Source organism: Bidens hawaiensis, unplaced genomic scaffold (assembly GCF_021521415.1).
Source record: "Bidens hawaiensis isolate Kalapana, Puna unplaced genomic scaffold, B.hawaiensis_p1.1 tig00022914_1, whole genome shotgun sequence".
NCBI lineage: Eukaryota > Viridiplantae > Streptophyta > Magnoliopsida > Asterales > Asteraceae > Bidens > Bidens hawaiensis.
Window position 1 is genome coordinate 282,300 of NW_027493588.1, and position 14,505 is coordinate 296,804.

The window sequence follows — 14,505 nt, forward strand, 5'->3', positions numbered from 1 at the left end:
ACTTGTTCCTTGGTTTTGGAAATTTTGGACTTTTCTTTTCTTGATTTTGAAACTGTTTTTGGTGAATCCTCAGACTTTACAGTCTTAAGATCCTTTTTGATTTTATCCTTCTTGGTTTTCCAAAAAGGTTTCTCTTTGTGTTTTACTTTATTTACTTTGGATCTCACATCCATTTCACTGGGTTCACTATTAGCTTGATCAGTCCTTGAATCAAGGCTACTAAAAGCTCCTTTTGGGGACTGACTAAGCCGCCTTTGAATATCAAGCTGTTGCTTGAACCAGTGCTTGCAATGTCTCGCAAGGTGAGAAGAGTGACCACACACAAAACAACACTTTCTCCTAGGAGTGCCATAGAACTCATTTGAACTATAATGTGGTTGGTGTGATAGGAAAGGTGATCCTTGGAAAGCAACATGATTATAAGACACATTTGTGTAATATGGATCAAAGTACGAAACCCATTTATTATAAGGCCAACGATAATATATTATCGATTTATCGTTGATTTATATTGTTGATTTTATTATCATTGTTCCTTGATAATCAACGATAAATGATTATTGTAAGGAACATGTTAATAAGAGTACTGCTTTATTTCTAGAGGACCAACGATAATATAAATCAAGGAACATGATTATATAACCGGTTTCGTACTTCGACGATGTTTTGAGATCACAAGTCAAGGGGGTGATTGTAAGGCCAAAAATGTGACTTGCGATATCAAATTACGAAACCCATTATATATTTACGGTCAAGTTAATAATTAATGTCGGAGAGGAATCCGGACACGAGACAAGAGCTTCGGGCACGCGTTTAGCTTCAACGGGGATAGGAGATCTTCTAGAATGTTTGTATAGCTATATATAGAGACTTGTTGTCTTTATTTGTGTGTGTGTTTTGTATGGTGTAAACAACCACCCAAGGGGAGCTCACCTTGGGTGGGATCGGTTCGTTTAATGTCATGAATCTTTTATTACCGGTTACGGAGTCGTTCAATATTATCTTTATATATTTGTTCGATCGTTTGTTTCACCGCACCCGTCTCGAGCGTTTATCAAGAGCAAAGCCGTTTGTTGTCGGATCAGGTTTCGAGACCTACAGATATTCATTGTCGTAAGAAGTCTTGATGGGGACTTAATTAAATAGGTATAGATGATGGTCCCTTTGTAACATGGCAAATCTTCTATGCGTTTTCAAATCATCAATGTAGCTTGGAAGTTTAATTTTGAGTCTTCTTTTATCATCTTCGTAAAAATTCATATATATGGTTACATTTCAGCTAAGCATGAGAGACATTCCTCGAGCACCGGCCTACTCTTTCAAAAAGCCTCAAAACACCCATATTTTTGTTTGCAATTGTCAACTTTGTGAATATATTTATATTCCTTTGTTTAATGAGAAGAGATATTAGATTCAATTACATTAACATGGTATCACAGCCTCTCTAGTTTTTTTTCAGCCGGCCCTAGCATTCTTCATCGGTTCCGACCGATTTCTGTAGTAGCTTTCTTTATCAGTTTCGAGCGATTTCTTCAACCTGTTCACTACCATGGCCACCAATCAACCACCTGCAGAAAAACCAACTACTCTTCATCCTGTGTATACGGTCACAAACATTCAAAACAAAGTTCACGTCCTCGACGAAAAAACGTTTACCTACTCTTCGTGGGTCAAACTTTTTAAACTCCGTGCCAAGGGGTACAAAGTTATGTCACACATTGATGGAACCGATCCAGCCTTTGCTGCATGGTCAGAAATTAACGCCATAGTCCTTTAATGGATTTATAGCACACTACATGTCGACATCCTAAATCGTGTTCTTGAAGCCGAATCAACGGCTTATGAGGTGTGGCAACGTCTTGCAGCAACTTTTTTAAACAACAAAAGTTCTCGAGCCGGGGCCCTTGAACATGAGTTTACAACTCTAACACTTAAATCCATGCCATCGCTTGAGGCCTACTGTCAATGCCTAAAGGAGCTTGCAAATCAACTCAGGGACGTTGACAACCCGTCACCAAAAAGAGACTAGTTCTTCAATTCGTTCGCGGGTTACCGGTTGAATACGATGTTAATTACTAGTTCTATAATTAATAATTCTTCCTCTTCATGGGAAGAGGCACGAGATATGTTGGAACGAGAACACCAACGCCAAGCTGCTCGGGATGCTTTAGCCACTGCCAATACCCCTCCCTTAGCTGCTACTGCCTCCAGTCCTTCCACTGGTCAACGCACGAGTAATAACACTGGCCCTCACCAATCTGATTCTCGGGCACCAAATTCATCTCGTGGGAATTGGAGTTTGAATAATCAGGGCAGAGGCAATAACCGCTGGAACAATAATCCAAATCGAAGCAGAAATAATTTTGGTCCACAAAATCAAAATAACTATGGCCTAAACTTTGCTGGCCAATCTCGCCAACAACAAACCAATTGGCCTAATTGGTGGGGCATGCCGCCACCACCTTGTCCGTTCCCCACCCAACCTGGGTGTGCTCAACCTTCGTGGACTTCAAATCAGCAAATTCGATCAGGTTCTCAAGGGTCTTCATCTAATAACAACTCACATTCCAATCCATTGGCACATTTTTAATGGATTTGAACCCACTGATTTGGGTCAGGCTTTTCAGGCAATAAATATTAATCAGGATAATTGGGTTATGGACACAGGAGCAACATCGCACTTAACCGCAAATCAAGGTACATCTCTCAACCATCAACTTGTTCAATTAACTCTATTCTCGTCGGTAATGGTAACCATGTTCCAATTCTCAAATCAGGACACACCACCTTACCTCACCTAAATAAAAACCTCAAACTTAATAATATTCTTTATGCCCCGCAAATTATCAAAAACCTACTTTATGTCCGTCAATTTACTATCGACAATTGGCTTTCCGTTGATTTTGACCCGTTTGGTTTTTCTTTGAAGGATTACTCGACTAGGGAGCTTATATCCCACCACGACAGTGATGGTCCACTCTATACATTCAATCCAAGTCAACAAGCATCCACGTTTCTCACCTCTACCATTTCCAAATCATGGCATGATCGGCTCGGACACCCGGGAAGACATGTTATGGATTTTTTAGTTTCAAATAAATTTATTTCCTGCACTAAACTTTGTTCGTCTTTTGTTTGCCATTCATGTAATGTTTCTAAACATAAGAAATTACCTTTTCTTGATTCAGTTTCTAATATGTTATTACCATTTGATATCATTATTGTGATTTGTGGACATCTCCGGCAGGCCCGACCCATAGGGTGGGCAGAGATGGCAACAGCCCAAGGCCCAAACATTTTTTAGGGCCCATAATTAATTTTTCACATTATTATTTAATATTTAAGCAAACCAATATATGACAAAAAATGTAAGTTGGTGCGACTGGTAAGGCCCTTGTTCTTCGAACAGGATGTTCAGGTTCGATTCTTCCCTGTGGCAGTTTTTATTTTATTTGTTGCTCAACAGGAAGCACTTTCATCTAACAGTTTTTTTTTTTTTTTGCTTTTTTTTTCTTTTGTTGTTGTTCCAACGATCAACAAGAAGCGCAAGCCACTAAAATTAGGGTCCAATCTTATTTGATTTTTTTCTTACTTGCTTATTTAATATGCCCATGTCTTATGTTTCTTTATTTATTATATTTAAAGACTAAAATAATTTTTGATTTAAAATAAAAAATGCTAAAAAAAGACTCATGAATTGTTTAAGAGCGTTCCTAGCCCATTTCATATATTTTCCCATATAATTTAACTAAAAAACACCATTACATAAATTTATCTATAATTTTTCAAAAATCTTCCACATTTTATTCCCTATTCATATCCATAAATTCTCTTTTTATTATTTTTTTCTCTTCTGTCTTGTTATATAGTATATGACGATTAAGAGATAATTGATATATTATATGGTATGTATCAAAAATGAGATCCTATATTTAAGTTTTTACTTTAGTTGCCATATAACTCATCCATATAATAGGGAATGGATTGGAGAGGTGATTTTGATAGCCTTTCTCAAAATTTACCCTAAATTATATGGGTTTTACAACTATATAGAATGTGCTGGGATGCTCTAAGTATACAAATTTGACCATTGTTGCAATAACTTAAGTTTGTTAATTGTTATCATAATTAATATAACTGTCATTGTAATATTGAATTTTTATATATAAGTTATTGATTTTTTTTAATTTTTTTTTATTTTTAGGGCCCATTTTTTCATTTTCCCCAAGCCCTCGAATTTTTTAGGATTCTCGGGGACGGCCCTGATCTCCGATACAAAGTCATGCAGGTTATAAATATTATATGGTTCTTATTGATGACTTAACACAATTTACATGGGTCTATCCTCTTAAATTTAAGTCAGAGGTTTTCGATAAATTTACACAATTTCATGCATTCGTTCGAACCCAATTTCACACTTCCATCAAGTCTTTTCAAAGTGACAATGAACGAGAATTTGACAATCACCAATTTAAGTCTTTTGCAGCCTCCCATGGTCAGCAATTCCGTCTCTCATGTCCATATACCTCACAACAAAACGGTAAATCTGAACGTATGATCCGACGCCTCAACGAAATTATGCTCATCCTTTGATGGTTGGGTAAAAGTTAGTTATTATTATATATTAATGGGTTAATTTTAGTTAAATAAATGAATGAACATTGGTACTTCAAGCGTTGTTATGTGTTTTCAGGACATTGGAAGCTTTGGAGCTTAACGAGGATATTTACGGGCTTGAAATGAAGATCGAGACGTGAGAGATTGGACGTGCACGTATCATGAGGCATCCAAGAAGATTAAATAAAAAAATCTGAAGTTTTACATCTTCGCGATACGCGAAGATGCAAAGAAGGGCAAATTCGCGACACGCGAAGTTGCAGAAATCAAGCCGCGACTATTTTGTCCTTCGCGATACGCGAAGAAGCACGCTTATCATCTTCACGATACGCGAAGATGCTTAAGTCGGCCAAAAATTTAGGTTTGTCTTATATAAACCCTTTAACCTCACCATTAAGATTATTACGACTTCTAGAGGCAGAAGAGGTGTTCTAGGACGATTTTCAGCCACCCCGAAGCTTCCGGTTCTGTCATTGATCATATGTTCATCAAGATAAGTGCTTTAACGATTATGTCGATGTCCGGCTAGTCGTATGTGTTCGTTCTAGGCTAAGGTTTTGTGTGAAATATTGTTATGATCAGATTCTTATGCTTAATGAATATAGCTTGATTGATTTTATATGAATTTGTCTTGCTTAATTAGTTACTTGGTTGATTAAGGTTTGTGTTTGCGATTATTGATTCGTGTAACGTTTGTTTGGTTGTTCATCAACATTTAGGGTTAAGCTCTTGTGTCATTGGACTAGAATTATCAAACCTTATCATTGAGTTAATTGTCCTAGACATAGATTTGACAATTGTGGAGTTCGGGTTCATTTGTGTCAACAATTCGGTTAATGTAGCGTTTGTCATAATAAATCAAACCATAGGACTAGCAATTATTATAAAACGAAAGACTAAAGAATCTGTGATTGACGTATGGAACACATAACCCGAACCTAGAATAAATGCTTTTTAATTAATATTGTATACAAATCTTTTAAAGTAATAATTAGTTTTAATTAAATCTTTTTATAAAAAACCACTTGACATCGTGTGTCCGCTTAGATTAAATAATTAGTTATAAATTAAATAAACTTGCACTTTCCTTGAATCCCAATGGAGACGACCTTACTTAACCGTACAAGTTATAGGTATTTAAGTCTAAAATTAATTGTTTGAGTAGACCTCGACAGCCTACGTCAAAATATATTTTCTTCTTCCTTTTATCTTTTTTCCATTCTTCTTTTTTTTTCTCTACTTTTTTCTTTTTTTTTTCCTTTTTACTTCTCATTCTTTTTTTTTCCCTTTTTTTCTCCACCTTTTTCTTTTTTTCATTTTCATTTCCTTTTTTTATTTCTTTTTTTTCCTTTTTTATTTTTTTTCATTCCTTTCATTCTTTTTTTTTCTTTATCCTTTTTTTCTTTTTTTTATCTTTTATTTTTTTTTCTTCTTTTATCTTTTTTTTTCTTTTCTTTTTTCTCTATACTTTTTTTTTCTCTTCTTCGTATCCCCTTTTTTTTCATTTTTGTTTTTTTGTTTTTTTCATTTTTTTTCTATCTCTAATTTCTTATTTTACTTGTTTTTCCTAACCTTTTTCCATGATGCTTGGGTAAAAGTTAGTTATATTATATATCAATGAGTTAATTTTAGTTAAATAAATGAACGAAAATTGGTATTTCAAGCATTGTTATGTGTTTTTCAAGACATTGGAAGCTATGGAGCTTAACGAGGATATTTACGGGCTTGAAATGAAGATCGAGACGTGAGAGATTGGACGTGCACGCATCACGAGGCATTCAAGAAGATTAAATAAAAAAATCTGAAGTTTTACATCTTCGCGATACGCGAAGATGCAAAGAAGGGCAACTTCGCGATACGCGAAGTTGCGGAAATCAGGCTGCGACTATTTTGTCCTTCGCGATACGCGAAGAAGCACGCTTATCATCTTCGCGATACGCGAAGATGCTTAAGTCGGCCAAAAATTTAGGTTTGCCTTATATAAACCCTTTAACCTCACCATTCGGATTATTATGACTTCCAGAGGCAGAAGAGGTGTTCTAGGACGATTTTCAGCCATCCCGAAGCTTCCGGTTCCGTCATTGATCATATGTTCATCAAGATAAGTGCTTTAACGATTAGGTCGATGTCTGGCTAGTCGTATGTGTTCGTTCTAGGCTAAGGTTTTGTGTGAAATATTGCTATGATCAGATTCTTATGCTTAATGAATATTGCTGGATTGATTTTATATGAATTTGTCTTGTTTAATTAGTTACTTGGTTGATTAAGGCTTGTGTTTGCGATTATTGATTCGTGTAACGTTTGTTTGGTTGTTCATTGATGTAACACAAAGTGTACATCTTATTACACCAAATTTTCCTTATATTTTAGCCGAACACCATGCAAATTCATTGTTTTTGGTACTTATTTGAGTTATTTGTGAATTTGCAGGTCCAGACGCCCGCCCGACAAAGAAAACAAGAAAAGAGGGCGTTTCGTGGACAAAATCAGCAATCTGCCGACCCCGCATGACCGTGCAAGATCTTGCACGACCGTGCTTCCCGGAGATGCAAGCCAGTGCCGCAAAAATTCAAAAGTGCACGACCGTGCATGGTCGTGCGGATGACCGTGCATGACCTGCACGGCCGTGCTGGCCCGTGCCGGTGACCGTGCCAGAACAGAGAAGTCTGCCCTTTTGGTCAGACTAAAGCAGGGTGTTGACTTTCCACTTATATGCACGACCGTGCATGCCCGTGCATGGGCCCGTGCCAGACATCCAGAAAGCTTAAATACACCTCCATTACTCCCATTTCAAGTGTGGAGCCTTAGGGGAATTCTCTAAATTGCTGGAAAATTATTGTGTGTTTGCTAATGAAAATTCAAGGCTTACATCTTGTATGATCATCCTTGCAAATAGCATTCATTGTTCATCTTAGTTTGCAATTTCTTGTTCCTAACAATGCTTTTAAGACTACTTTGATTTTGTTTGTTGTATCAAGCCTTATGGGCTAATACGTTTACTACTTAGATTATGTTGAAACTTCTACTTTTGTTATATTTTATCTATGCATGATTTTGGCAAGTTGGTGTTCTTCAAGTTTATGACATGTTCTTGAATAGAGTTTGATGGTTGAATGCTTGTTTTAATTCCTAGTCTTGTTAGTTTGATAAATGTTTAACCATAATATGTTGGAAAACTATGTGTTGAACATTTGTTTATGAACTTAGTTTGTGTATGCATACTTTGTTTATATCATTAAGTTAGGAATGACTAGTGGAAATTAACTTGGTTATGAATTTTAACAAGCATGAAACCTATCACTTAATATTGGAAAATTGTATGGTGATAATATGATTCTTTGAGTTGGTTAATATTTGCTAGGGATTAAGGCCATAATTCTTGGTTCATATTTTGCTAATTAAAAGTTTCATGTGTTTAACTAGTATTCTTGAACTTGTCTATTTTACATGATTTTAGGTGGTTAGTTTGTTGTTTTCATTCTAGCTTTGCTTTGATTATGAGATTAGGTAGTTTTGACAAACTTACTAATCTATGGTTATTAACTTGTTGAAAACCCATCATGTTGTTTTGTTGATAGTATTAGGTTGCCTTGATTGGAATTTGATGTTGGTGCTTAATACATGATATTTGTCATTATTATTGCTATTTTGTCACTAAATTTGAGTGGATGCATAGTCTAAGTAGCCTTGTTTGGATTGATTGTTAGTTGTATTTTTTTTGCTTTGTTATTGTTGTATGCTAGTTTAGTTACTTGAAAAAATTATTTGGATTGTTTGTTTGGTTAAATTAATTACGAAGATTTAGTATCAAAAGCTAGCCGCGTCCATGGATTGACACTCGGTTCTTGTCGATACTTTGCTACAAACGATAGGTACACTTGCCTTTCGTGTATGGTTTGGTTGTTGGTGAAAACCATTTTTAAAACCCGATTTGTGTGAAACTTTTATTCAAATTTTATATATATATTTGCACACGTCATTCATCAACATTTAGGGTTAAGCTCTTGTGTCATTGGACTAGAATCATTAAACTTTATCATTGAGTTAGTTGTCCTAGACATAGATTTGACAATTGTGGAGTCCGGGTTCATTTGTGTCAACAATTCGGTTAGGGTATCGTTTGTCATCATAAATCAAACCATAGGACTAGCAATTATTATAAAACGAAAGACTAAGGAATCTGTGATTGACGTATGGAACACATAACCCGAACCTAGAATGAATGCTTTTTAATTAATATTGTTTACAAATATTTTAAAGTAATAATTAGTTTTAATTAAATCTTTTTATAAAAAACCGCTTGACATCGTCTGTCCGCTTAGATTAAATAATCAGTTTTAAATTAAATAAACTTGCACTTTCCTTGAGTCCCTGTGGAGATGACCTTACTAACCCGTACTAGTTATAGGTATTTAAGTTTAAAATTTATTGTTTGAGTAGACCGCGATGGCCTACGTCAAAATAGCGCCGTTGCCGGGGACTTAACGCGCAAAGTGCTAGTTTAGTGTTTTGTTTTTGTTTTTAGTTTTATTTGTTTGATTTTATGCTTCGTATCTTTGTGTTTCATGTGTGTAGGTAACTCACAATGACAGAGTGTTGGGTTTATGACCCATATGAGGGATATGAGTTCGTGGAAGAAGCAGATTCGTACCATTCAATCCCATACTATGAACCACCTTCATACAATCCTCAAAGCTACTACGAGTTAAGTGAATATGATAGTGATGGACCTGAGATGCCAACTTTTGTAAGTTACCAAGAGGAGGATGACTACTATTATGATGAGTACCTACAACCTATATACAAAGAAGTCCCTCAATATTATAATCATGGTGGTACTTATCAAAAGAATTATCAGCAAGATCATGAAGATTCCTCCGGTAAAAATGAAGAGTCTATGAAAGACGTTATGGATTTTCTGAAGGAGATGAAGAGAGATCAAGAAGCTCAGAATAAGGCTATAAATCAAAGGTTAAAGCTTTAAGAAACGTCTAATGCGGCCCAAGATGAATTGATGAGTCAACTATTAGAAGAGGTGGCCCAAATTAAACGAGAACGAGAGAAGTTGGTTAGTGGTGTCGTGGTGGATAATGCAGTGATAGATGAGGTTCAAGGAATTTTAGAGCACGAAGTGGAGGAAGAGGTTGTGGAGATTAATACCACACCAAATCCGTCAATTACTAATGAGCCAATGAATGTTGCGGTTGTGGTTGAAGATGATGAAATTGAGGGACACAGTTCAGATCATTTAGGGCATGAAGTTGAAAGTTTAAACCCTATTGAAGACATACCAACCTTTAAAGAACCGATGATTAAAGTGACCGAGGTGAATTCCAATCGTTCTCCCATTTTGGTCACACACATAAATGAAGATTGGGGTGATGGTTCAAGTTCAAGAAAAAGGAAAGTGAGTTTGGAAGACACTGAACAGAACATGGTGAAATGGGCCTATATTGTTTCTATTGATATGCTAACCACAAGGAAGAAGGGGGGCGCACGGCACCTTAACTACCGAGCATACTCCGAGAACTCAGTGGGGAAATGTTCAGCTCGCTTTCGATCAAATTTGGGTTGCTCAAACAAAAGAAAAAGTGGGTGTGCTCGACTTTTTAACCACCTGGAGTATATGAGAAATTCTACGGGTAAAAGTCATTCACGTCCGCTTGTATGGATTCATCAAACATACTTAACAGGAAAGAAGAAGAGAAACTGAGGCATATCAACTACCGAGCTTTTAGAGGAAATTCGGTAGGCAAATGCTCCATTAGACCACCATAAATCGCCAAATCAGGTAACGGTCTGGCTGAAGACCTTAACAAAAAATTAGCGCTAACCGGGAGGCAGCCCGACCTTGTATTCAGGTACGTGTATATTTTTGTTGTAGTCGAACTTTGTGGGTGTAGTTCAAAATAAACCCTCACGAGACCATACTTGTCCACCCGGGCTACCAGGGGGTTAAAGGGCTTGTTGCATACGCTAAATGCAATCGTGATTCCTACGAAAGTGAGTTAGGTCTTTTAACGTTTTTAGTCGTTTAACAAATTTGGTTATGAAATTAATTAAGCTCTGTTGGTAATTTAAAATGAATGGTTTGTGCAAATGGTTTAAAAGACCTATCTTTTTAATAATTGTGAGAAGCTTGCTTCTACACGTGTGTGAGTTTGCAGATTTTATTTTGAGAGTTGAGGAGGTAAGGTTCACCGAGAGATCACCGAGGGCACGAGAGTTGCACATAAGAGTTATATTTTCTGTCAGGTGATTTCGTTTTCATAACTTTATTTGTTTTATTAGTTTTTGTGTTAAAAGTGTAATTGTATTTATGTATAATTTACCACAATCATATTAGGCCCGTTTTTTTTTTAAAATTTGTCGAATTGAATTTTAACCTCGTCCATATTTTATGTCTTAAATTTTAAACATTGAGGACAATGTTTGCCTCAAGTGTGGGGATGGGGGGAGAAATTGAAAAATTTTAAAGTTTAATGTTCCTTGAGTTAAGATTTTTTGCATAATAAATGGAAAATGATAGAAAAATCGGGGATAATTTTTCAAAATTATTATATAATATGAGATAAATAAAACGGGAACGCACTTAATTTGGGATGTGTCGGTAGGCTCAACCTTGAGAATGAAAGGATAATTTGGTTGTAGACTTAATTGAACTTTTAAATGCTTGATTATTAGTGAGAAACGCCTTCAGGGTTTTGTTTGTTTAGCTAAGCCTGTGTAAGGACTAGAATGAAAGATTAGGCCATACTCAAGCCTTTCTATTAGATTTGATCACCAAAAATATATTTTAATATGAATAGTCTATAGTACAATGGTTGGATAGGTTTAACATTAGAGTATGCTAAATGGCTTGTGATATAAACATAAATGAAAAAACTGCTAGTTAAGTGGCTAACACTTCATAGGCGTATGGTTTTATGGCCTTAAATCCTGTATTGATGGGATGCTCCGGGGTTCGGAGACCATGGGTCGGTATGCGGTTTATCATCTGGTATGCGTAAATCCTAAATGGATTTATTCATATTAAAAAAGCTTAAAAAGAACAAACCCGCAGTTTATCTGCTAATTCATAAGTCAATAAACATGATCACAAAAAGTCTTTTCAAAGTACAAATTCACTACTGACTTGATCATCCACATTGTTAGTCATGTGGGGTCCCTGTGCTCGCGTCTCATTACCATTAAGAAACGGATCACATGAGACACGTCATATGTAAGGCCTACGGATGAATTCGTGCCTACTCACGTATGGTGATGGACTTCGGGGTATTGCTTGATAACGGGGGTATGTCATGTAGTGGGGGCTATTTACTAGTTGGTTACCTAATTGCACCTTAATCGTATCTAATGGCCATTTTGGTTTGGTAGACTTTAATGCTTAAGTTTAGGTTTTTGTTCGATAAAAATATCCAAGATTGTCTTAGCTATTATTACATATGGGTTTGAAAATGTAAGGCCCCGATCCCGGAAACCCTACCTTGGCGTTGGATTTACTTATAAACACAGTTCTAAAATCAGAGTTAATTAAAACTTTCGCGGAATAGTTAAAAGAACTTCATACATTACATTACAAAACATCGAATCTTGTCTTAACATACAAAATATCCTTTCATAGACATAACATAAGACAGTCATGACACTTCTTCATAGATACCAGTCTCTTTAGCTCATGCCATGTGTCCCTCCTCAAGTCAGCTGCCTCAACCTATTTGCCTGCGTGCATACTAAAAGTCAGCTACGCTGAGTGAGTTCTAGTTAAGCAGGTAACATACATTTCATTCTCATTCTTTACATTCTTACTTCCATACATTCCTATTTTTTTACTTACCTACATTATTTTATACATACATAACCTTTCTATGTTTTTAAAGAGCCTTTCGTCATATAACCTTCGCATATATTATTAGGGTATGCAACCCTTCATTCTTCGCCTATATTATTAGGGTAGGCAACCCTTTATTCTTCGCATAAATTATTAAGGTAGGAAACCCTTTTATTCTTCGCATATATTATTAGGGTAGGCAACCCTTTATTCTTCAACTCTACATATCACACATACCATTCATACACTACACATATCGTACATACCTTTCTTTCATTAGCCAGATCATATACCTCTTCACACATACGTTTAACTCTTTCTACACTAATTAGGTATATTTATAAACATTCATACGGCATACACTTACCGCTAAGGTAAGTGTATTAACTAATCACATTGAGTATGCACACAGCCCCAAAACATAACACAGAAATGGGGCTAGAAAACTCACCTGGGTCCTGTTTCTCTCGGAGTTAAGTGTGATGCCCTTCTTTATCTGTGTACGGCTAACTGTGTAACAAGGCACGGGTATCAATTATCTATTTCAACTACTTCTTACATCTAAGTGAATGAAAGCCTCAACTAACGGGGGTCCGGGGGCAGCGCCCCTGGTAGCGGGGTCTAAGGGCGGCATCCCCTAGCAGGGTCCAAGGGGCAGAGCCTCTGGCTGGGGTAGAGCTGCCAGGTCAGCTTGGAAAAATTTTATTTTCACTAACAATCCTTTAACAAAATTCATCAGAAAGTGGATCGGGCCACGTTTTTCATCAATTTAAAAAAAACAATTTCACATGAAAATTTCGCTTCGCATGCTTTTTCGCTTCGCATGGAACTTTTTCACTTCGCATGACTGTGCGATGCGAAATTACCTTTTTCGCTTCGCATGGTCATGCGATATGAAATAACTTTTTTCGCTTCGCATGGTCATGCGATGCGAAATAACCTTTTTCGCTTTGCATGGCTGTGCGATGCGAAATTACCTTTTTCGCTTCGCATGGTTGTGCGATGCGAAATTACCTTTTTCGCTTCGCATGGCTTATGCGATGCGAAATTTTTCTTTTTCTTTGTTTTTACCATTTTATGGCCATTTCACTCCACGACTCTCCCTCACGACCCAATTTAACTATTTCCAAGGGTTTTGGGTTGCATCAACTTTGTATACTTGCGTTTTATAAGGCCCGAATATCGCATTTTTACCATATAACACTCTCGTGGGGTTATAACTTATCAAGTTCATGCGTTTTTCATCAATTTAAAAAAAACAATTTCACATGAAAATTTCGCTTCGCATGGAACTTTTTCGATTCGCATGACTGTGCGATGCGAAATTACCTTTTTCGCTTCGCATGGTCATGCGATGTGAAATAACCTTTTTCGCTTCGCATGGACATGCAATGCGAAATAACCTTTTTCGCTTCGCATGGCCGTGCGCTGCGAAATTACCTTTTTCGCTTCGCATCGTTGTGCGATGCGAAATAACCTTTTTCGCTTCGCATGGCTTATGCGATGCAAAATTTTTCTTTTTCTTTGTTTTTACCATTTTATGGCCATTTCACTCCACGACTCTCCCTTAGGACCCAATTTAACCCTTTCCAAGGGTTTGGGGTTGTATCAACTTTGTATACTTGCGTTTTATAAGGCCCGAACATCGCATTTTTACCATATAACACTCTCGTGGGGTTATAACTTATCAAGTTCATGTTTTTCTTCCATCTTACACCCCGATCTATCCTTCTATCGGTTTGCATGCCAAGACTAACCATAAAAAAAAACTTAACCTTCTAAACCAAAACCCACCTTTTTGCTTCGGGTTTGGTTCGGATCGTAGGTCTGGACGTGTTCTTGCTATTCTAAGGCACTTAAACACGAAAATCTTCCTTACTTTTGCTTGGATCCGAATCCGAAATGCTAGAGAGAAAGTGTGTGTTTTCTAGTGTGTGTGTGTCGTGTAAAGAAATGGTGAAAGGATAGGAAATGGCCTTATATAGGGAGCCATGGGCCCCACCATCCACCTCCATTCCAATCTTATCCAAATACAAACACGCGCACAACCAAACTAA